The sequence below is a fragment of the Prionailurus bengalensis genome, chromosome C1 (genome assembly GCF_016509475.1).
Source record: "Prionailurus bengalensis isolate Pbe53 chromosome C1, Fcat_Pben_1.1_paternal_pri, whole genome shotgun sequence".
Classification (NCBI taxonomy): Eukaryota; Metazoa; Chordata; class Mammalia; order Carnivora; family Felidae; genus Prionailurus; species Prionailurus bengalensis.
Window position 1 is genome coordinate 192,856,450 of NC_057345.1, and position 24,027 is coordinate 192,880,476.

Here is a 24,027-nt window from a genome sequence, read left to right on the forward strand (position 1 = left end):
GTAAAACTTATGACTGTATTTTAAGAGCTTTCCCTTGTTCTTGGCTCATTTTATAATTGGCATCTTTTCCGTTTACTTAACGCTCTAGAGCGGTAGAAAAGAGAGAGGAAAGAACCACTTCTGAGGCCTCTTAACTACATTATTTTGTAAATTGGTCCCGGACCCAGTAACTATACAGTAAAAGAATTTGCATTTATTTAGTATCTTTCTTTCATATTTGATAGGACTCATGCTGACCCAGAAACAGAGGTGTAGTACTTGAGGAAAAGAAATGGGGTCTTGTGAAGGTCATTAAGCATGGTGGCTCATGAGAAAGAATGGACGTATGTATGTATCCACTGTTCCTACTGCTCAGTACTTTGGATAACTCAAAAGCCAAGGGTTTCACAGGTACTCAGATCAGCACCTATCCAAGTAACATAATGTATCTTCATTGAAATATAACACAAGCAGTTAATCTCCTGGCAAGGAACTTGGAAGGAACTCAGTAACAAAACACTTAATATAATACTAATAAAAAAAAATTTAAATTCTACTTTTAGAACAGGTTCCTGTATCTTTTCTGTTCATCACAGATTTTCTCTAACAAGACAAAATCAGACAAACCATTTTAAGCCTAAAGTCCAACTATCAAAAATTATTAAAAGCAGAAAAGGCACGGCAATTTTAAATTCATCTTTTTTTTCCTAATTTAATCCTAGTTAACATATAGTGTAATTATGGTTTCAGGAGTAGAATTTAGTGATTCATCACTTACATATAACACCCAGTGCTCATCTTAACAGGTGCCCTCCTTAATGCCCATCACCCATTTAGCTCCTCCCCCTACCCATCCCCCATTTACCCCCCCTTCCCAACACCCCTCCAGCAACCCTCAATTTATTCTCTGTATCTGAGTCTCTTATCGTTTGCCTTCCTCTCTGTTTTCATCTTATTTTTTCTTCCCTTCCCCTATGTTCATCTGTTGTGTTTCTTAAATTCCGCATATGAGTGAAATCATACGGTATTTGTCTTTCTCTGACTGCTACATTTATCTTCAAAACCACCATGCAGAATCACATTAACAGTAATCATAGATAGCTTGGGTTGAAGACACTTTAGTTTTGTCTCCATTAAGATAATAAAATTTTGAAGGTTCTGAAAAGAGATATCCAGAATGGCCTTTCTATTACTTCTCAAAAATCAAATTCCACCATACGCACCTGGAAAATGAGACCGTAAGGCAGTGTTCAGAATGTTCGTTAGAAATGATCTCTCTTCTCTCACTTCAGAATTCACTTGTTAAGCAACACCCACGTTGAACTTTATGTCAGTTACTGTACAAAGCAAATCATCTTCTCTGACAGGTCTTCCTAGCTGGTAATGTGCTTAGGTAGCAGTTATGGGCCCTGAAGTTTTTTCCTTAGATGGATCTGGTAAGCCTACATCAAAGAGATACAGAAAAATGGACTAATGGCTTTTGCAGGGCTTTTTTAAAAAATATACTTTTTTTTAAAGTTTATTTTTATTTAATTTGAGAGAGAGAGAGCAAGTGGGGGAGAGGCAGAGACAGGGAGACAGAATCCCAAGCAGGCTCTGCGCTGACAGCCCAATGCAGGGCTTACTTAAACTCACAAACCGTGAGATCATGACCTGAGCCGAAGTCAATGGTCGGGCGCTTAACCACCTGAGCCACCCGGGTGCCTTCTTATCACCCAAGAGAAGGGAGTCGATGTAGCCCACCTGGGCAAGGTCCCACTCAACCACCTCTACTCACATTTCCACAGTGTGTGGCACTCGCCAAAGGCACGGAGACTAGTGTTCTGGGGCAACGGGTTCCAACATTTAGACGTGCTAAATTTCTGCATCAACACAAGATTTCTCCTTGACCGTGAGCTCAATGTGAATCAAGAAAGGGATGTGACTGCTTAAAAAAAAGAAAGAAAGAAGAAAAACAAACAAACAAAACCCTGTGAATTTTCCCTGGAGCTCTTTTAATAGAATTGAGGGAGTGTTTGTCCAACTCTGTTTGAACTGGTCAGGTTGCACCCGGGGTTGTTGTATTCTGTTCTGAGAATTACAGTTTAAGAGGAACGATGGTAAACTGGAGCATGTCCAGAAAAGAGAGAACAGGGTGGAGGGAAAGCTTAAAACTGTATCATGTTGAGGAACACTGAATCAATTGGTGGAAGCTATTTATTCTGGAAAAGAAAGAACAGGATAACCTTTTTTTAATTTATTTTTTTAGTAATCTCCGCACCCAACATGGGGCTCGAACTCATGACCCCAAGATCAAGAGTGGCTTGCTCTTCTGACTGAGCCAGCCCAGCGCCCCTGGGTAGGATCACTTTTTCAAGCGGGTCAAGGTCTGGCATGCAGATGAGGGAAATTTATCTGGCTGGAGAGCAAAACTAAGGACATGAGAGAAACAGATATTTGAGCTCAACAGAAGGCAAACTTTCTGAAGACTATAGTGGTTAAAAATTGGCATTTATTCATTTAAAAAATATTTCTCAAAAAAATTATTTTTTAATGTTTATTTTGATTTATTTTGAGTGAAAGAGAGAGAGGCAGAGAGAGAGGGAGAGAGGGCCCAAACAGGCTCCGTGCTGTCAGCGCAGAGCCCAACGCAGGGCTCCATCTCGCCAACTGTGAGATCCTGACCTGAGCCGAAGTCAAGAGTCAGACGCTTAATTAAACCGACTGAGCCACCCAGGAGCCCTTTATCAGAAAACATCTTTTAAAATATTTATTGAGCATCTGCTATGTGTTCTGGGCCCTGAAGAAAGAGTAGTGACTTGTGGTGAACAGAACCCGTGGAGCTTTCATACTAGTACAGAACTGGGTCAGATGATGGCACATTTCTCATACTTGGAGATGTTTAATGAGGCAACCACAGATCGAGGGTTTTGTAGGAGGACACCAGGAATTCAGTGTGACTGGGCTTGCTTGATGATGTCTAAAGTACCACCAACCCTGAAACTCTGTTTGGGTTACTCTAATGTTGTACCGGATACAGTTCGATGGCTCTCCTGGCCATTGGTCAGAATGTACATTTCTGATTCTGTGGCTTAGCGGTAATTTCCCAATCAATGAATATATGCCGTGCTGCCTTCACTAAGTGTTCTTGGAGGGGTGGGGTGGCATGAAGGATAAAAGGAGAGGACAGTATAAAATTTCTTTCACGTGTAATGTACTGTGAAGGGAAACACTTTTCTTATTTCTCATTTTGACTCCCAAAGATGTGGCTGCCATGTCTATTTCTTTTCATCTGTTGCAACTTGCCATTTTTAGTTGGGGAAATGGGAGTGCTCCCTTTACAAACCAATTTTCATTCTTTAATCTCTTTGGAAGAAGGTGAAGTAGGGGCACCCGGGGGGCTCAGTCAGTGAAGCGTAGGACTCTTGATTTCAGCTTAGGTCATGATCTCACGGTTTGCGGGACTGAGCCCTGCGTCAGGGACTGTGCTGACAGTGTGGAGCCTGCTTGGGACTCTCTCTCTCTCTCTGCCCCTCTCCCACTCCCTCTCTCTCAAAATAAATGAATGAACATTAAAAAGAAAAAGAAAGAAAGACAGTGAAGTTAGTATGGCTAAAGATCACAGAATTGTAGTCTATTAAAGTGAAATGAGATGTCAGAGACAATTTAAATCTACTCCTTTCGTTTTATACATGAAAAAAATGTAAAGTGGAGCACTTACAAATATCTGAATGCCGAGGAGGATGGGTCGAAATAAATACCTAAATACTAAAGACAGAAGCACTAACATTACTAGGATTTTAGGCAGAATATTTACTTTGGCCAAGAAAGTTTTATAAAGAACCATGCAGGACTTCTAGCAATTACAAAGTTAATATTGAAATTTATGTTATTGGATGCATAAAATAATAGCGTAGACCCAGCCAAAGGGAGACTGTAAACCTGAAGATATATCTGGGGGCGCCTGGGTGGCTCAGTCAGTTAAGCGTCTGACTCTTGATTTTGGCTCAGGTCATGACCTCATGGTTTCATGGGTTCGAGCCCCTCTCTCTGCCAGTGCAGAGCCTGCTTGGGACTCTCTCTCTCCCTCTGTCTCTGCCCCTCCCCTACTTGTGCTGTCTCTCCCTCAAAATAAATAAATAAACTTAAAAAGGAAAAAAAAGAAGATATATGTGAAGCAGGTGCCTAAAATGTAGCACAGAGAGACAATAAGATGGAAAATAGGGAAAAAGGCTAAAAAATAAAAGGCGAAGAGGAAAAAGCCCTAACATATTATGAAATCAATGTTGCAGAAGGAAATGAAGCCTTGCGTTAACCAAGTAGGACCACTATCAAAGTCTAGGTTATATGTAGGTGTTTTGATCATCTAATAATAGGATTATAAATAATGGCCATAATATTCCTGATCAGGACAAAGGACGACTGATTTGGGGATAATTCAATCTGGTGATTCTCAGAGGTACCAAATGTCTTCTGGAGAGGAGACGGATACATATTGTTCTGCCTTGATAGCATCCACAGACCCGTGTGTCTTCAATTGAGGAAGAAGGGTCATTTTTGAAAACAGGATCCCTGGGGCCTTCACCTAAATAGAGAACAACTCCCTAAAAGAATAAAATCAGAAAGACAAAAACTCATTCTAGAAGGAAATCAGGACCATGATTCTAAGACCTTTCGTAAAATTATGAAATGCTTGTAAATTTCTCATATTGACCGTGTTTCTGTTATTTGCTATTCTCTTCTAGTGATTAACAGTAAAAGATTGAAGATAAAACTAAATGTTTGTGGAGCAAAAAGTATGGCAGTTGGAGAGATGTGCGACGAGAGAAGTGGGCAGAGTCAGCTATGGCGGGAGCAGAAGGTGTCTGAGTTGGTGGGGCCCCTCAAAGATAAGGAGAGAAAAGGAGCTGGTTCGAGCCTGGCTCTGAAGCTGAATAGCAGAAAAAGACCATGGAACTCTCCAACAATGTAGTCACTGCAGTCTACATAACTTTTTGTGCCTTAATACATTCGTTCAGTTGTGAAGTGACCCTGTAGGTAGAACCTTCTTAGGAAGGCTATTAGTAGCTCAAAAGCTTGGTGGAGTTATGTTGCTGGCAGTATGGTACTCTAGCTACTCTGGATATTTTTAAAGCACTTTTCACTACAAAACCTCTAAAACACTAGATTAAACAGAGGCACCTAGTGGCTCGGTCAGTTAAGCATCCAACTTCAGCTCAGGTCATGATCTCACGGTTTGTGGGTTCGTGAGTTTGGGGGTTCGAGCCCAGCATCGGGCTCTGTGCTGACAAAGTTTTATTTATTTAAAGCTTATTTATTTATTTTGAGGCACAGTGTGCACATGCAAGGGGGGGAGGAGCAGATAGAGAGACAGAGACAGAGAGACAGAGAGAGAATCCCAAGCAGACTCTGTACCGTCAGTGCAGAGCCCGACGTGGGGCTCGAGCTCAGGAACCGCGAGATCATGACCTGAGCTGAAATCAAGAGTTGGACGCTTAACCGACTGCGCCACCCAGGTGTCCCCGAAAATCATCTTTTTAAATTATGGCTGAACTGGCAAGAAAGAAAGGAAAATTCTTAGTGGCCTGAACTGAAATGGAGGGATCAGGAATCCAGAGAGACGTCAAAGCTGTAGACTGTCCCATGGCTTATGCAACCTTTCCTTTGTTGTTACCACCATGCAAAGCTCAGAATATATAATGTAGGACCTGGACATTTCCTTAAATGCCTGGAACCAATAAGTCTCCCAGGTTTTGGTGAGGGGCTCTGTCTGCATGTTGGGGGCACACTTTTCAGCTCCGCTTTAGCCTCTATTTTCTGCTTGCAGAACCTTCAAGGTCATCCAGAGGTGAAAGCTTAGGGCCTTTTCCTGGCTTTTTTGGTCATGTACAGAACCCTGGGCATGAGCACAGCCTATACTTGCATGTGGCCTTCTGGATTCTCAGGTACACATCAGAGCTTTTCAAGGCCTCTCTGTATGTCTCATTCCTCAGTCTTTCTTTTAAAGCTTTTGGTTAGTCTAATGCTTTCCCTCCACTGGTGTCCATCACCTCAGGCAGCTGAAAAGCTAAGTAACTGCCTGTTATTATTTTTGACAAATGCTTCTGGGGAAAAAGCTTTTCACAGTAGGTGAGCTGACTTAGGTCAAATATAGATAGTCTTGCAAGTGAGTTTTTCCAAGAAGCCACCAGACAGGTCATAGAACAGTTCTCTGGGGATGAAGCTTTGAAGGATTTCCACAACTGCTTTCTGTTCCTTTCAGTTGCTGCCTGGCTGCTTGCTAGTCTTCGTGGAGAACGAATGCAGGCTGCTGGTTTTCAAGACTATTGCAAAGCAGGATGAGACCAGGGCAAGTTAAAAATGCCACACAGCTCACTTCTTTTACTGTGATTGAGTAGTTTTGAATTTTGTTGTTTTTGTTTGTTTTTATGTATCTTTATTTAAAAAAATTTTTTAATTCATTTTTGAGAGACAGAGAGAGACAGAGCGCGAGTTGGGGAGGGGCAGAGAGAGAGGGAGACACAGAATCCGAAGCCGGCTCCAGGCTCCAAACTGTCAGCACAGAGCCCCTTATGCGGGGCTCGAACTCATGGAACTGTGAGATCGTGACCTGAGCCAAAGTCAAGACGCTTAACCCACTGAGCCACCTAGGTGGCCTTGTTTGTTTATTTCAATTTTTTTAATGTTTATTCATTTTTGAGAGAAAAAGAGAAAGAGACAGAGCGCAAGCTGGGGAGGGGCAGAGAGAGGGAGACACAGAATCCGAAGCAGGCTCCAGGCTCTGAGCTGTCAGCACAGAGCCTGACGCAGGGCTCAAACCCACGAACCGTGAGATCATGACCTGACCAAAATGGGTTGCCTAACCAACTGAGCCACCCAGGCACCCCACCCCTTGTTTGTTTTTTGGGGTTTTTTTGTTGTTTTTATTATTTTTTTAATTTGCATCCAAATCAGTTAGCATATAGTGCAATAATTATTTCAGGAGTAGATTCCTTAATGCCCCTTACCCATTTAGCCCATCCCTCTTCCCACAACCCCTCCAGTAACCCTCAGTTTGTTCTCCATATTTATGAGTCTCTTTTGTCCCCCTCCTTGTTTGTATATTATTTTTGTTTTCCTTCCCTTATGTTCATCTGTTTTGTCTCTTAAAGTCCTCATATGAGTGAAGTCATATGATTTTTGTCTTTCTCTGCCTAATTTCTCCTAGCATAATACCCTCCAGTTCCATCCACATAGTTACAAATGGCAACCCCTTGTTTGTTTTTAATGAACACTCCCAGATTGCTGCAAGCTTTTGGGTAAATACCAGAGTTATGTAAAAGTTGAATGTGACCATTTTGCCAGTTTCTTGTTGCTTTCTGGAGGAGAGAACTTTCAGAGGTCCTTACTCTGCTATTTTTGCTCATGTCACCTGAATAAGGAGTTGGAATAGGCATATTTTGTGCATATGGGAACCACGTGCCTCAAATAGCATGGTGTTCTTTTAAAAATTAGGCTTATGGAATCTAAGAATAATAATGTAGCCCACTTACTAGTTAAGCTCCTATGGAAACACACATATTTTTCCACCACCTTCTTCTCCTTCCTAAACTTGCTTTAGTTGTAGAGACTATAAAAGTGAATGAATGAATAAATAAGTGAATCAATCAACCAGTCAATCAATCAAATTTGTGACTCATCAGAGGGTCCAGTTCAGGGGCTTAAACACAATGAATATTCAAGGAATGATGCTGAATCAAAATATATAGGCTCAAAATAGGCAAAGTTGACCAAATCTGTATTATATTTTATCCTACACATAACAGTAGCAAGTCTGTAGCTTTATATTTATCTCATATGCACTTGTGGCTCCTATATTGAAGATTTCCTTTAATGTTTATGGGATATATCTTAGTTTGAGTGGAAAATGAGCACTATCATATAGTTTTAGCAGTGAATTCTTTCCATTAAAGACAGGGGAAAAAGGACAAAGGAGGGATGGAAGAAAGTAGGGAGGAGAAAGGAAGATACCCCTGTCCCTTTGTCATGGTGGTGGCCATTGACAAATTTTGAAAGTATTTGACTAATACCTAGCAGAGGTAATTCTTTTCCACCAGAAAACTTATAACTAGCTCAATTGAGGGACATTAGTTAAAGAAGCTTGTCTGGAAATAATCTGAAAAGATCCTTGTGTCTCATGTCTTCCTTAATTTGTTATAATGAATGAGTCATAATATTTTAAGAGGATTAGAGCTGCTTATAATGAGTGCTACATTTAAGGAACTAAAGAAGCTTTAGTAACAATATAATATAATGTGATTATGGTACAACATAATATGATGGGACAAGATAATATGATTCTTTCATTTCCTGTTTTCACTTGCAAATTGCAAAAAAAAAAAAACCAACAAAGCAGCTTTTTCTTTCATTCTTTGTTAGAGAAGAAAATGTGAAGGTTAAATAGTATCTGGCTATGTATACTCACACACTCACACAAATACTGTGTTAACTCAATTTTAAATATGGGTAATAAATTTGGTGTAATAAATGATTTTATCTCTTTACTTCTCTAAGACTCTCCTTTATTAATAATGAATATAAAAGCAGGCCTTCAATGGCTTTCTAGCAAAGGTAGTGCATATCTTAAAAAATTACTTTCTCTGTATTAATACTTAAAATCATCGAATTAAAAGCAAACTGTGTTATTTTCCTCCGTTCTTGTGACATTAAGTCACAAGACTCAAATTTGAAAAACACTGAAAAATAGGAACGTTCTTCAAGACATCAGGCCTGGTCTATTTAGTCTTTGTCAAGGAAAAACAAATAGAAAGATAGTTCCATGTTAAAAGAGAAAAGAGGGGCGCCTGGCTGGCTCAGTCAGTTAAGTGTCTGACTCTTGATTTGGGTTCAGGTCATGATCTCATGGTTTGTGAGTTTGAGCCCCGAGTTGGGCTCTACGCTGACAGTGCAGGGCCTGCTTGGGATTCTGTCTCTCACCCTCTCTCTGCGCCCCCCCACTCTCTCAAAATAAATAAATAAACTTTAAAGAAAATGGGGAAAAAAGATCGAAACAAAGTAATCTGTGACCATTGATGAAACATTTTTTTTTATGTTTATCTTTTTGGGTTTGTTTATTTATTTATTTTGAGAGAGAGAGAGAGAGAGAGAGAGAGAGCACAAGCAGTGGAGGGGCAGAGAGAGAGAAAATCCCAAGAAGGATCCCAAGCAGGCTCCAACTGTCGGTGCGGGACCTCACATGGGGCTCAGACCCACCAACGGTGAGATCATGACCTGAGCCGAAACCAAGAGTCAGATGCAGGTGTTCCTATCTTTTTTCTTTTTTTTTTAATCGAGGTATACTTATGGCACAGTCTAGGTCCCCTTTCCAGGTAAAATGTTGCCCTAGCTCCTGGGGAGCCATCAAGAAACAACGTCCAAAAAAAAAAAAATTTAAAAAAAAAAAAAAAAAAAAAAAGAAACAGCGTCCAATTAGCAGCCCTTCAGGGACTGCTGTTACTACACAGAGTTCCCTTCCCAGGGCCACGCCCTTCTAGAGTGGCTCACCTCCAGTGATGGCTGAAATGGAAGTAGGAAGCCCTGGCCATCATGCCCCAGTGGGGGATAATTCTTACGGGTCCATTTTAGCTTCCCAGGTCCACCTATGGAGACGGTCCTACTTTTGCAGCTCAATTTCTCCCCCTGCCCAGTTGTCTCCCCACCTTCTACACACAGGAATGGATCCTAAGGGCACAGCCTCATATCCGATCATTAAGCTGTCCCTGAGTCTTCTTTTAGAAGAACCCAAACTATGACACATGATAGACATCAGACAACCTCCAAATAAGGAACTTTTTTTTTTTTATGTTCTGTTTTCTTCAAAAATGTCAGTGTCATCAAAGACAAAGAAAAGCTAAGGAAATGTTCCAGATTAAAAGACTAAAGAGACATGGCAAGTAAATGTAACATCTGATGCTGACTGCATCCTATACGAGAGAAAAATAAAAGGCCCAAAAGAACATTATTGGATCAATTGACAGAACTGGAACATGGATTAGAGGTTGGCTGACAGTATTGCATCAACTTAAATGTCCTCTAATTATTAAGTATGCAATGGTTATGTGGAAGAATGTCCTTGTTCTTAGGAAATAGACACTAAAATATATAGGTAGGGGCACCTGGATGGCTCAGTTAACTGTCCGACTTCGGCTCAGGTCATGATCTCGCAGTTCGTGAGTTCTAGCCCCACATAGGACAGCCCGCTTCAGATCCTCTGATTCCCTCTCCCTCTCCCTCTCCCTCTCCCTCTCCCTCTCCCTCTCCCTCTCCCTCTCTCTCAAAAACAAACATTAATATATATATATATATATATATATATATATATATGAGGAGAAGGGGGCATGAGTTGTGCAACTTCCTCTCAGGAAAACTACATGGACCCATACACAGAATACAAAAATAAATGGAGCAAAATTTTAACAATAGGTAAAAGGGATTTGAAAGAATTCTTTGCCTTCTTCTTGCAAGTTTTTTGCAAGCTTGAAACTATCTTCAAATAATACATTTAAAATACATAAATAATTATAGGTCAACCAGATACAGCAAAATGTTAGTCATCAATCTAGATTATAAGTATGTAATTGTTCTCTGCACGATATTCTTTCAACTTCTCTGAATGTTTGAAATTTGTCATCATAAAAAATTGGAAAAATACACAGGCTAGGATATTTGTTATGGCTCAAGTATTTAAGGCTTGCAAGACTATACTTTTTGGAGCATGATGTACTGATTTCAGATAGGAGCCACAAATTGAATGGTGAATTTATCTATGATTAAATGAGAGAATACATATCAGCATGCCAATTAGACACCCTTGTCTAAAGTAGCGCTCTTTAAAAATTTTTTGTCAGTGTTTATTTATTTTTGAGAGACAGAGAGATACAGAGTGTGAGCAGGGGAGGGGCAGAGAGAGACACACACACAGAAGCTGAAACAGGCTCCCGACTCTGAGCTGTCAGTACAGAGCCTGGCTCAGGGCTCGAACTCACGAGCCTTGAGATCATGACCTGAGTCAAAGCAGGCACTCAACCGACTGAGCCACCCAAGCACCCCTAAAGTAGCACTCTTTAAATCATTATTTACCTCCTCACTCAGGGAAATCCCATTAGATATACAGTGTAAGCTCTGAGTCCCAAAACTCTTTTTTTTCTTTTTTCAGTTTATTTATGTATTTTGAGAGAGACAGAGCACAAGTGGGGAAGGACAGAGAGAGGGAGGGAGAGAGAGAGAGAATCCCAAGCAGGCCCCAAACGGTCAGCTCAGAACCTGATGCAGGGCTCAAGCCCACAAAACCATCAGATCAGGACCTGAGCTGAAGCCAAGGGCCAGACACTCAACTGACTGAGCCACCCAGGCACCCCAAAACTGTCTTTTTAAATTCTCCGCTATATCCTTAGTTGCAAGAACAATTCTCAGAACATGGAATAGGCCCAATAAATATCTGTGGAAAGAACGAGTGAGGAAGAGCTTAAACAAAGATGATTTTGGTATAATTAAATAATTATACCTACTAACCATGAACTCCTGTCATTATGGTCAACATGAAATTTGGCTTTACTTGTTTGGCTTACTTTCTCTTTCTTATTACAAGTTGGGAGAATCAGAATTCTGGAATTGTTTCAGCAACCCAGTAGTTTATCTGGATAAAGCTGAGCCAGGGAAGCTTGAGGTAGTGCTGCTGGGCTCCGGGAGGGAGCAGCAGATCCTTCAGGAAGCAAGCCCGTTGGCAGATTAAGTGTATACAGTGACCTTGAGGAACGAGGTGCAGCTGCTCCTGGGGGCCTCGGAGGGAAGGACTCACCACACAGGACAGAGCCGACTTGAATCCCGGAGAACTGATGCTCCACCACGCATGGAGGAATGAAGTCAGCCAGCTACAGGAAGCCACGCATCGGAGAAGATAGCTTAGTTTTTAAGCAAAGCAAAGCATCGACACTCACTCAGTAAGGCCAGAAATAAATAAAGCTGCGGGAGACGGCCCAGCCAGGAGTCAGAATGCAGAAATCAGGACTGGAGCAAGACCCGATTGGAGCCTAAACAGATGTGGAAATAGAGTGCAGTAGCCTGGCAATCAGTTTCGTCTTATTTGGATGTTTGCCCACGTGGAGCTGGGTGGAAGTGTTAACCACAAAACAACAGCCTTCCCATGATCAAGACCTCCCAGCAAACCACTGGGGCTTGCTGATGGTGCTGGTGGCTAACGGGGGCTCAGTCCCAACTGGCAAGTGTCACCCTGAGACACAAGCTGCTGTTGTTTGAGGGCACCCTTTACATTTTACTTGACTGTACTGTACTTAACATTTCTACTCCCAGCTCAGAGTTGAGGCAAATTGACCAGAGTATTACCAAGAGCCTTTTTAATTTTTCGTCTTTAGCCCCCTGCCCAGTACCCTCCCACCTCATTTTCAAATCTAGAAAGCTGATTGCTCCTTAGGCAACTTTTATTTAAAATAATTTGTGGGGGCGCCTGGGTGGCTCAGTCGGTTAAGTGTCCGACTTCAGCTCAGGTCATGATCTCATGGTTCATGAGTTCGACCTCCACATTGGGCTCTGTGCTGACAGCTCAGAGCCTGGACCCTGCTTCGGATTCCGCGTCTCCCTCTCTCTCTCTGCCCCTTTCCGCTCATGCTCTCTCTCTCTGTCTCTCTCTCTTAAAAGTAAATAAACATTGGGGCACCTGGGTGGCTCAGTCGGTCAAGCATCCGACTTTGGCCCAGGTCATGATCCCGTACTTCATGGGTTCGATCCCCATGTCGGGCTCTGTGCTGACCAGCTCAGAGCCTGGAGACCTGCTTCAGATTCTGTGTCTCCCTCTCTCTCTGCCCCTCCCCCACTCTGTCTCTCTGTCTCCCCGAATAAACATTAAAAAAAAAGTAAATAAACATTAAAATAATTAATAACAATAATTTGTTTAAATTTATAATTAAATATAAAATTATTTGTTTCAATTTTGTAATTAAATTTAAAATTATTATTTTATATTGAATAATAAAAATGTATCCTTTTAACTAACAGACCCAGCAGATATCTAAAGTGTTTCCAGGGTGACATCTTATTATACTGCTTAAAAAAAATACACACACTCCTCAATCTCATGACACATTGGAGTGAGAATTAAAATCAGTACAGTGGTCTTAATACAGAACTATACCATGAGACATGATTTGTGATACGTAGGTGTCCGGAAAAATACGATTTATGGCTGGGTTTTATTTCAGATACCTTACCCATTTACAGTGATAGTACCACATAATGTTTCTTCCATTTTCTTCTTCGATCTATTTCATTAGAAAATACTCAACCCGGGGCGCCTTGGTGGCTCAGTCGGTTGAGCGCCCGACTTCAGCTCAGGTCATGATCTCATACTCTGTGAGTTTGAGCCCCGCATCAGGCTCTGTGCTGACAGCTGGGAGCCTGGAGCCTGCTTCAGATTCTGTATCTCCCCCTCTCTCTGCCCCTCCCCTGCTCATGCTGTGTCTCTCTCTGTCTCAAAAATAAATAAAAACTTAAAAAAAAAAAAGAAAATAACCTAGTGACACCTGTGTGGCTCAGTTGGTTGAACGTCCGACTTGATTTCGGCTCAGGTAATGATCCTAGGGTCGTGAGATCGAGCCCGGCATTGGGCTCTGCACTGAGCATGGAACCGGCTTGAGATTCTCTCTCTCTCCCCCTGTGCCAAGTCTCTTCCCCTCACACACTCTCTCTCAAAAGAAAAGAAAATGCTCAGCCCACTGGCCTGAAAGAGGACTTTACTAAAGAAGTCACTGGTGTGTCCAAAAGCTAAGTTACTGGAGGAGGAGTTATAACTCCAAAAGCAGACTAAGTTAGTGTACCAGCAAAGCAAAGGCTTCACTTCGGTGGATTAATGTACAATTTTGCAGTAAGAAAATTCTGGAAAAAAAAAAACTATTTTAATTTTATAACAAAATTTATGAGTTTTAGTTTAGTATTTATTTTTTTTAACGTTTATTTATTTTGGGGACAGAGCGAGACAGAGCATGAATGGGGGAGGGGCAGAGAGAGAGGGAGACACAGAATCGGAAGCAGGCTCCAGGCTCTGAGCCATCAGCCCAGAGCCTGACTCGGGGCTCGAACTCACGGAGTGCGAGATCGTGACCTGAGCTGAAGTCGGACGCTTAACCGACTGAGCCACCCAGGCGCCCCATATTTTTTATGTTGAATTACATATGAGGAAATGTCCTAATTTCTTTAGGATTTAGGGCCTGTCAGCAGCAATTGTGAGAGACATTGAAAGGGGAAGAAAGATTCTCAGCGTCTTTCCTATCTGGTGTGTCTTCTCAGCTTCTCTCTCCCTGTCGCTGTCTGAGCGACACATTGTCAACAGCTTAACACAAATGATCCTTGTCCGTAGAAATATGAATGAATTGTGTCTACTGGAATGCAGTTGATTATTGTCCTGTGAATTACTGACCAGTTTTGCGACTGTTTCTAAATTCATGTCAACATTCCTGATGGCCTATATATGCGTGATACTTTGAATTCTCGTTTGGCGGCGTGGTAAGGTTTTTAAAAAGTGTGTATGAAGTTTCTTTCCGGTCCACTCAATTTCCAAGGCCTACATTTACCTTCCAGTCCTAGGATAATGATGGGACTAAACATCAAGGTGGGGAAGCACTTCCTCAGAGGGGTGGGGGGCTCAGTGAATTCCAGGCAAGTGGGGAAGGGCTTCAGAGGAGAGAATTCTGATAGCACCCCAAGTGTGGCACTGCGGAGGCAAATTCTTTCTTTCGGGATCCCAGACTCTCTTCCCTGCACCCCTATCTGTCCTCTTGAAAGACTGTGTATTAGAAGCCGAGTCCCTAATATGACTGTTGGAATCGAGAGACCGAAAGCAAGATTAATAGAATTGCTTTGCACAGCCAGAACATTAACAGAGTGTTCAAGTATGTGCAGCCTTCCTTTTATCTCTCTCTCTCTCACTTTTTTTTCCACACACTGAGGCCACTTTAATCGCTGCTGCAGCTACTCAAACAGAGGAAGAGAGCCAAGCTCATGCTCTAGCCATCCCCAAACTCTAAATAAACTGGTGAGATGTGGCGCTTTGCCGGATCAACGCTGCAGTTTGAGAACACGGCAGGCCTTCGTTGGCCCGAGGACACTTACCTGGCTCACCATCGTGGGATGAAGAGAAGTCATAGCAGCCCCCAAAGACGCTCCAGTTATGCCTCGTCTGTCACTGCCCTTGCCCCCCACTCTCCCTCGGCACATCTAAATATATCAAGGGTGTTTACGTAGAGTTGAATTCTGGTTCTATGTTTCCTTTCCAGTCTGTCTTCTTTCTCTGTCACCCTCATCTCTTCAGTTGTTGAACTTCCCTCTTTCCCACCAGGCCCTCTTCATCTAGTGCTTTGGTGAAATCCACAAACCATCATAAGCATTTCTGGGCAGTATTTTATGGTCGTTAAGGACTAGGGCCCTGGAGTCAGACAGACCCTGGTTTCAAATTGCAGCTCCACCTATTACCTACCTGTGTGGCCTTGCGAAGTTAGTCGAAAGTTCCAAGCCCCGATTTCTCCATCTGTAAAAGAGGGATCATAATAATATCTACTTGATTGGGTAGCTGTGGGGATGAAATGAGGCAATCACGTGGAGCTCAGTGTCTGATACATAGTCATTTGTCACTATTATAATTGTTTTCCCTGGGTCTCCAGACCTCTAAATCCCATTTTCCCTCTATTTCTAGTGTATGTCTATTTCCTATTGTCTTATTTGTAAGTACTATTTCACATTTGTTCCCAATCCAACGTAGAAACTGGTAAGGTTTAGGACATCCTACCCAACATATGGCATCTTGGTGTATTAAATAGCTTAAGCTGAAGGAGTTTGAGAAACAGCAGCAGCAGAAAGGACTCTCTGACCTCCCTTGTCTCCCTTGAAGCAGGTCATAGGAGTCTCATGTGACAGATGCCCCCCATAGACCCTGAGGAAAGGGCACCCTTACCTCCAAGGAAGTAGGGACTCTGAGAAGGATCTGAGCAACAAACCTTGCCATGTTTCCCCCACTTTACTCTCTCCGCTCACAACCCTTCGTCTTAACACATTTTCAGAAGTTCTCATTTTTGGTCAGGATAAAAACACTCCAGTATAACGGTTTCCTCAGGTCTTCATTTCCTTATGAAGGCTCCCGAGTCATGCCAAACTTGTATTAAGCAATCTGTATGTTTTTCTCTCGATATTCTGTCTTTTGTCGCAGGGGACCCCAGTTGAGAATTTAGAAGGGGAGGAGGAAAAGATATTTTTTTCCTCCCCGATAATGGCAAATCAAAGACAGTGGTCACACATACCACATCTTTTTTTTTTTTTTTTTAATTATTACGGCCAACTTCAGTTTCTTCATCTGTGATCTGGGGAGAAACCCCATCAAGAAACCATTGCTGGGTTGTTTAAACAATAATAACAAGATACTTTCTGTACAGATGTAGCTCTCACAAACACGGTGAACATTCCTAAAAACCCACCGGACTTTCTACAAGAAGTGTGGCAAGCACCAGCCCCACAAAGTGACACATCACAAGAAGGGCAAGGATTCTCTGTATGCCCAGGGAAAGCAGCATTATGACAGGAAGCAGAGGCTAAGGTGGGCAGACTGATTTTTCAGAAAAAGGTTAAAATTACAAAGAAGTGCTGAGGCTTGAATGTGTTGATCTCAACTGTAGATCGAAGAGAATGCTGGCTATTAAGAGAAGCAAGCATTGAAAGTGATCTAGCTCTAAATGTCATATTTGTTTTATTATGAAGATGATATAATCTTGAGGTTATGTTCACTTAAAAAAAAAAAAAGGGGGCCCCAGGGTGGCCCAGTGGATTGAGCGTCTGACTCTTGATTTTGGCTCAGGTCACAATCCCAGGGTCATAGGGTCAAGCCCCGTGTCAGGCTCCTAGCTGAAAGTGCAGAGCCTGCTTAGGATTCTCTCTCTTCCTCTCTCTCTGCCCTTCCCCTGCTTATGCTCTGTCTCAAAATAAATAAACAAACATTTAAAAAAAGAAAAAAAAGAAGAAGAATGATAGGGGTGCCTGGCTAGCTCAGTGGGTAGAGAGCATGTGGCTTTTGATCTACAGATCATAAGTTCAAGCCCCACATTGGGTACAGAGTTTACTTAAAAAAAAAAAAAATACACAGGATACGTATGTGTCTAGCACAGTGCCTGGTTTATAGCCAAGAATTGTGATATATCATTATTATTATCTTACTTTATTAATCTTTGAATTAGGGTGTATTATGAAATAATTCACATAACTAGCATGACTTTGTTGAGAGGTTGCAAATTCTTAGGCTTCCCGCTAATGTAATGATCACCGGCTGTAATCAGAGGGCTCGTTTGATATTATTCAGGCTTGGTTTAGCTAACATTTTGGATTTATGCTTCATTCTAAGAAAACATTGGCTGAAACATACCACTGTGAGCAACAAAATAATGGTTTCCTGCTGTTACTGTAAAGCTGCATTGGGCTCATTCCTTCCTTTCCAAAGTAGGACATTCTGATCCTGTGATAATGTTCTACTGAAGGAATGTATTTATTTTGCACCAAATGATTCGTGTAGATGAGTTCATTTCTTGTGCTGAAGACGGGTCTAACATAGCTGGGACTTCTTGCTGTGATCTCACTGACCTGCTGTCATCCAACTGGCTAGAAAACACAGGAATTGTCTGGCTCAGCAAGAAGAAGACCAGCTTTTCAAAAGAAATTCTTTTGGGGCATTCTCTCAAGTTTGATGAGTAAGTTATTTACCGATTGCTTAAGAAAAAATCTAAAATGGAGGCAATGGTCATTCTTTACGAAATTACTGAAGAACACTCAGTGGACTTGAGCAGATTCCATTTCACATGGCAAAAAAAAAATAGATGTAGTTTTTAAAAATCAAGCTTTTGTTTATTTGAGGCTGAAATAAATGAATGTGAATATTCTTTTTTTTAATTTTATTTATTTGTTTTAAGTAATCTTTATACCAACATGGGGCTCGAACTCATGACCCCAAGATCAAGAGTTGCATGCTCTTCTGACTGAGTCAGCCGGGTGCCCCAGAACGTGAAGATTCTCGTAAATATTTTAATAAATGTTTAAAATGGACAGACACTCTCTACGGTCATCTTCCCCTCCTCGTGTCCTGGGAAACGCAATACCTTTCTGAATAAATCTTTTTTTATAGTGTTTGATATATTATAATCCTTCCTCTGATATAAGCAATTTTAAGTGTGAACTGAAGTTCAGAATACTTGCCCTATTCATTCTCTCAACAAAACAAAACAAAGGAAAAAAAAAACAAAAGAAAGGCAAACTATGGAGAAACGTCATGTTTATACATGAAATATCATTCCAGAGCAAAGCCCCTCTCCCAGGTAAGGCAAGAAGAACTCGGTCATTTTACTATCTTCTAAAATTTCCCCCATCTTCTTGGTTAGTGCATGTGAAGGACTATACTGAAGTAACATTTTGTATGTGAGCATGTTGATAATGAGAAAATCACCCCAGAGGTGAAGGGCTATTTCAATAGGGCTAATGAAATAAAAGCCCAGGTGGGGCAGAAAGGCAGTCAAACAAAAAAGTCATGTTTAACATTAGCTGTCTGATCGGGTAAGAGTAAATAATTATTTGCTTTTTTAGTTTATTTATTTTGAGAGAGAGAGAGCGCGCTTGAGGGAAATGCAGAGAAGCGAGGGAGAGGGGGAGGGAGAGAGAGAGAGAGAGAGAGAGAGAGAGAGAGAGAGAGAATCCCAAGCAGGCTCTGTACCATCTGAGTGGAGCCCAATGCAGGGCTCAAACTCACAAACCGTGAGATCATGATCGGAGCCCAAATCAAGAGTCAGATGCTTAACTGACTGAGCCACCCAGGTGCCCCAAGAGTAAATAATTTATATCAACTTAGTGTTTTTCATTATGTAGCTAAACAATTGATTTGACTAAGCTTTTATTTCCTGAACTTGCTGGTTGTTTTTGATTGGGGAGCAAATCACCGGCTCTACTGAAGGGTAAGCGGTATTTTCAGATGTTAGTTCATTACAGTTCATTCTAAATGAACTCTTCTCTGACCACCACCAGCCTGTCCCTCAGTCTCAATCAAGGTCACTGCTCTATATGCTTTACTTATAAGTGTTAGTTATATATTTGAATACATAATAAATGTCTCTCCTCCAACAGGCTGTAGTTTTTGCTTGCCTTTATACCCCTAGAGCCTAGCTCAGTGCCTGGCAAATAGTAGAATTCAAAAATATTTATTGCCTGGCTGAAAGCCTACATTAGTGGCTTTTGATAGAAGACATTTATGCCCATGGCATCTTGACAATAACTAACAATAATTTTTATCTGAGAGGGCAAAGGTGAGTTTGAGGTGAGAATTTAAATTCTTGATTATCATCAAATTTGTTAGTTCCTGTGTTCAGTTCCTCTTTTTTATTAGAGGTGTTAAAAGACTGTTGAGTGCTTAGGAAAGCTAGCTTCCCTCCTGAAGGATGTGTTAAATCTGTTCAGCCACTTAATTAGACAAGGACTTTTGGTTGACAATGGGTCTTCCAGGAAAAGGTGATGAAATTTTCCTCTAAAATCTTACAAAAGCAAACTAGTTCACTATTTCATGAGTAACTCATAATTAAAACCAGTTCACCCAGTGGCGCCTGGCTGGTCCCATCAGTGGAACTCTTGGTCTCAGGGTTGTGACTTTGAGCCTCATATGGGGTATAGGGATTACTTAAAGATAAAATCTTTAAAAAAAAAACCCAGATAAATAAAAAAGAAATAAAACCAGTTCACCTAACCACATGCAAAAGGAAGCAAATACCAGGCACACCTATCCATATAATAGCATTTAACACATTGTGGTAATACCTAACATTTCCTGCATATTTGTGAAGTACAATACGATGTTAAGCCATTTTACATGCATTTTCACATTTAATTCTCTCAACAACCCTGTGAGATACTATTATTATTTCCATGAGGCAAAGAGAGCTTGGGCACTTAGCAATAGTGTTGAAACTCAGACAAGAGTTCTGGTCTGTCCGATTTCAGGCACTTCCTTCTTAAACCTTGTGCACCGTAGTAATTATCTGTGGAAGTGTTTTCTCCCTTACTAAACTGTGAGAGCCTTATAAGCAAAGATTATGTTTTAATCATCCTTTCTTGTGTGTTTGTTTGTTTGCTTGTTTTTGAGAGAGACAGAGTGCTCTAGATAGGTAGAGAGAGGCGGAGACAGAGGATCTGAAGTGGGCTCTGGGCTGACAGCAGAGAGCCTGATGTGGGAGTTCAAACTCACAAACCGTGAGATCATGACCTGAGCTGAAACCAAGCGTTGAACGCTTAACTGGGCCACCCAGGCACCTCTTGTTTTACTCACACGTATGTCTCAAGTACAGAGCAGCCTGCGGAAAACCTAATAGGTGCTCAATAAAAGTTTAGTGTTGGAGGAGAAAGTGCTTTCTCAGTCATCCAAACTATAGTATGTGTACTAAGGTTTCAGTGTTAAACATAGTTAACTATATCGTGTATATAAATAAAATACACAAATCTAACAAATATTTAGACAAAATAAAACAAGTAATTATACACGTAAGTATCCTACCATTTTTTTTTATTAAATTAGTAATCCATATTTTCTGTTGAAGCATAAGAAACTGCCATTTTGTTAGGTCAAAAATGGTCAAGTCAAATAACAGCACTTTTAAAGGGTATAACCTAATTGAAAAATCTATGTCAACTCTTAATTATATAATCAGGCAGAATACTCCATTACCATATTTTTTTTCTATGCAAACAGAAGTGCATCATTACAAACCACCAATGAGAAAGTTCTATGAAAAATTAAGGATGTCATATCCATAAGCACTATGTTCCAGGTCCGGGGATCCAACTGTACGTACAAATTATTTTTCATGAAATTAGGGACAGTGTGGTCCTAATGAAAATTCAACACCACACATATTTTTTTAGACTCGGCTTGAATTCTCTTTTCCAAGCTACCAGGTTGCAGACCTCCTTTCAAAGTCCTTCTCCACGAAGTCCTCCCTTTTTCATAGCAACTCTGCCTTCATCCCAAGACCTGATGCACCCCCTAGTGTTCCTCAAACACTTCTGGAATGATTATATTACGTGTGTTTATAATGATCACGTTTTGTTGAATAGTGAGGTCTGTTATATGCAATTATGTCAAATATTTGAAATGGCAGAACTAAACCCAACTGACTCATTTATTATTATTATTATTATTATTATTATTATTATTTTAATTTTTGAGAGAGAGACAAACAGACAGCACGAGCAGGGGAGGGGCAGAGAGAGGAGGAGACGCAGAATTTGAAGCAGGCTCCAGGCTCTGGGCTGGCAGCACAGAGCCTGATGCGGGGCTCAAAGTCGTGAACTGCAAGATCATGACCTGCGCTGAAATCGGACGCTCAGCCAACTGAGCCACCCAGGTGCCCCCATAGACAATTCTTTAATAACATTTTGGGGGGGGGCATAAAAAGAAAATACAAAATTAGAACTTCAGAGAGAAACCCTGGAAGCCATTTTAAGCACCAGTGAAATCTGCTTCGCTTCTGCATGACTCCTGAGGGAACACTAGGACCCTCCCAATTGACTTCTTTATGCGTTAGACTTTATGAAATGAATTACCTTCTTGGCTTCACCTTAGCTGGAACTTTGTATTCATGAGGTTGCCTTTTCGACAGTAACACCAACAAGGCCTCTTGTTTTTGGTGTCCTAAAAAGTCCGCCTAACCCACTGGTGAGCCTGAACCCTTTTCCTACTCTCCTTTCGTCTTCAGTTTAAAAAGAACACTCAAAACAAAGTCCACTTGGGAATTTCCTGGTCCTCGTTGGGTCAGCCTGACTTTGAGCCCAGCTGTATTAATGGATTGGTTAAATTCTGAAATGCTTTATGCAGATCAGCCACACTGGCAATACAGGTTTTCAGGACTTCAGTGAGAGCCTTCACTGCCGGATTGAGTTAGATGTGGATTCCTAAGGAGAGTAGTCAGCAGTATTACTGAAAACAGCAGTGAAAAACATCAAGTGTTATATAAATATATTCCTATTGTAACCTGAAAATCCCTCCTGTTGACAGTGGACACAAATGGGGTCGTATTTAGGGTGTTAATTCGGGATTCATTGGGGCGTCTCCATTTTTCTGATGTAGTTCCACTGTGCTTGCCCGAAAAATGTATCACACTTGAGAAGAGTTCACCCAAAAGTATTCCCGGGGCCTCCAGGAGGTTATTGCACGTGTTTGAGTACAAGTTCGCACTCCCTGGGCACCACAACTCTTATCAGTGCACTGCCCAAGCATGGGAATGCTTGTTGCGTCAAAGCTGGGTAGGGCTTTGGCATGAAGTGAGGGTCGTGGAATGGAGAATTCTCTTTCACTGATATTTGTTTTGTTGTTTTTGTTAGCAGAGACCATAAACAGGGCTTCTTGTGCCCTGATGCTTTAGTGGAAACAGCTCTCTGCTTTTCACCTGCATGCTGCTCTCACATCCCTTGTCTCATGGGTCAGAAGTCTCTGCTCCTCCCTCCTAGCAAGTGCTTCCACAAGCTCCTAGGGCTCAGGAGGACTTCTGGTGGGTACATCCCATCAGTTACTCAGTCAAGTCCAAATCTTGCCATCTCACTTTGACTGTGTCATGGGACACTGACTCTCACCTCCTCCATGAACTGTTAACCTGAATATGCCTGTTCACATCCCTCTCTGCCTTTTCTAAACTCCACCTTCGGTAGGCACCCCATACTTTTTTTTTTTAATGTTTATCTATTTTGAGAGAGAGAAAGGGAGAGAGAATGAGCATGCACATGACAGAGAGAGGGGCAGAGAGGTAGAGTGAAAATCCCAAGCAGGTTCCGCCCCATCAGTGCAGAGGCCGATGGCGGGGTTCGATCCTACAAACTGTGAGATCGTGACCTGAGCCAAAATCAAGAGTCAGATGCTTAACCAACTGAGCTACCCAGGCGCCTTAGCACTCCATACTTCTAAACGTTTTTAGGTTAGGGGCTCCTGTCTAGCTCAGTCAGTAGAGCATGCGACTCTTGATATCAGGGTTGTGGGCTCGAGCCCCACTGAGCATAGAGATTTCTAAAAAAATAAATTAAAAACAGGGGCGCCTGGGTGGCTCAGTTGGTTGAGCGTCCGACTTCAGCTCAGGTCACGATCTCGCGGTCCGTGGGTTCGAGCCCCGCGTCGGGCTCTGGGCTGATGGCTCAGAGCCTGGAGCCTGTTTCCATTCTGTGTCTCCCCCTCTCTCTGCCCCTCCCCCGTTCATGCTCTGTCTCTCTCTGTCTCAAAAATAAATTAAAAAACGTTAAAAAAAAAATTAAAAACAGATAAACGAACAAGCCTTTTTGGTTTAATAACTTCATTCTGTTCCCAGGAAGCATAGCTTTAAGCTTACCAAGGGCAAGACTCTTCCTTTAAAATTCTTATGTCTTCTTCTACCAACCTAGCCAAGGATTCCATCAATAACTGTTTGATTGAATAGGATTATGAACAGGCACCTTCTTTTAGCTAATGATAAACAAACAATCCCTTTCTCCCTGGCAAAATGGCAAATAATAATTTCCAACTTCCATCTTTTTTTAAAGATTTTTATTTTTATTCATTTTTTTTAATGTTTATTTATTTTTGAGAGAGAGAGACAGAGACAGAGACAGAGTATGAGCAGGGGAGGGGCAGAGAGAGAGGGAGACACAGAATCCAAAGCAGACTCCAGGCTCCGAGCTGTCAGCATAGAGTCCCCAACTCAAGCTTGAACCCACAAACTGAGAGATCATGACCTGAGTCGAAGATGGATGCTTAACCGACTGAGCCACCCAGGCACCCCCTGGTGCTGGTTTTATTTTTTTTAAGCAATCTCTATGCTCAACGTGAGGCTCGAACTCACAGCCCCGAGATCATGCCCTACCAGCTGAACCAGCCAGGTGCCCCCCAACTTCCATCTTCCACATGGAGGTGAAACAGAGTAAGGCAAAACAAAAGAATATTTAAACCATTCAAAAGTCCTATCACACTTTATTTATTTGATTTTTGAATTC

General features: G+C 41.7%; 1 protein-coding gene across 2 annotated transcripts in view; it reads right to left on the bottom strand.

Annotated features, from left to right (window-relative positions):
* CMKLR2 (chemerin chemokine-like receptor 2) overlaps positions 1 to 24,027 on the bottom strand; it is a 45,012-nt gene that overhangs the window by 16,649 nt on the left and 4,336 nt on the right. Inside the window, exon 2 of one of the 2 annotated variants that reach the window (XM_043577614.1) lies at positions 15,482 to 15,532. The gene's annotated coding sequence lies outside the window, so the exon portion shown is untranslated. Of the gene's footprint in view, positions 1 to 1,202; positions 1,421 to 15,481; positions 15,533 to 24,027 lie in introns of those variants that run through there. The other variant, XM_043577615.1, reaches the window with a different exon arrangement.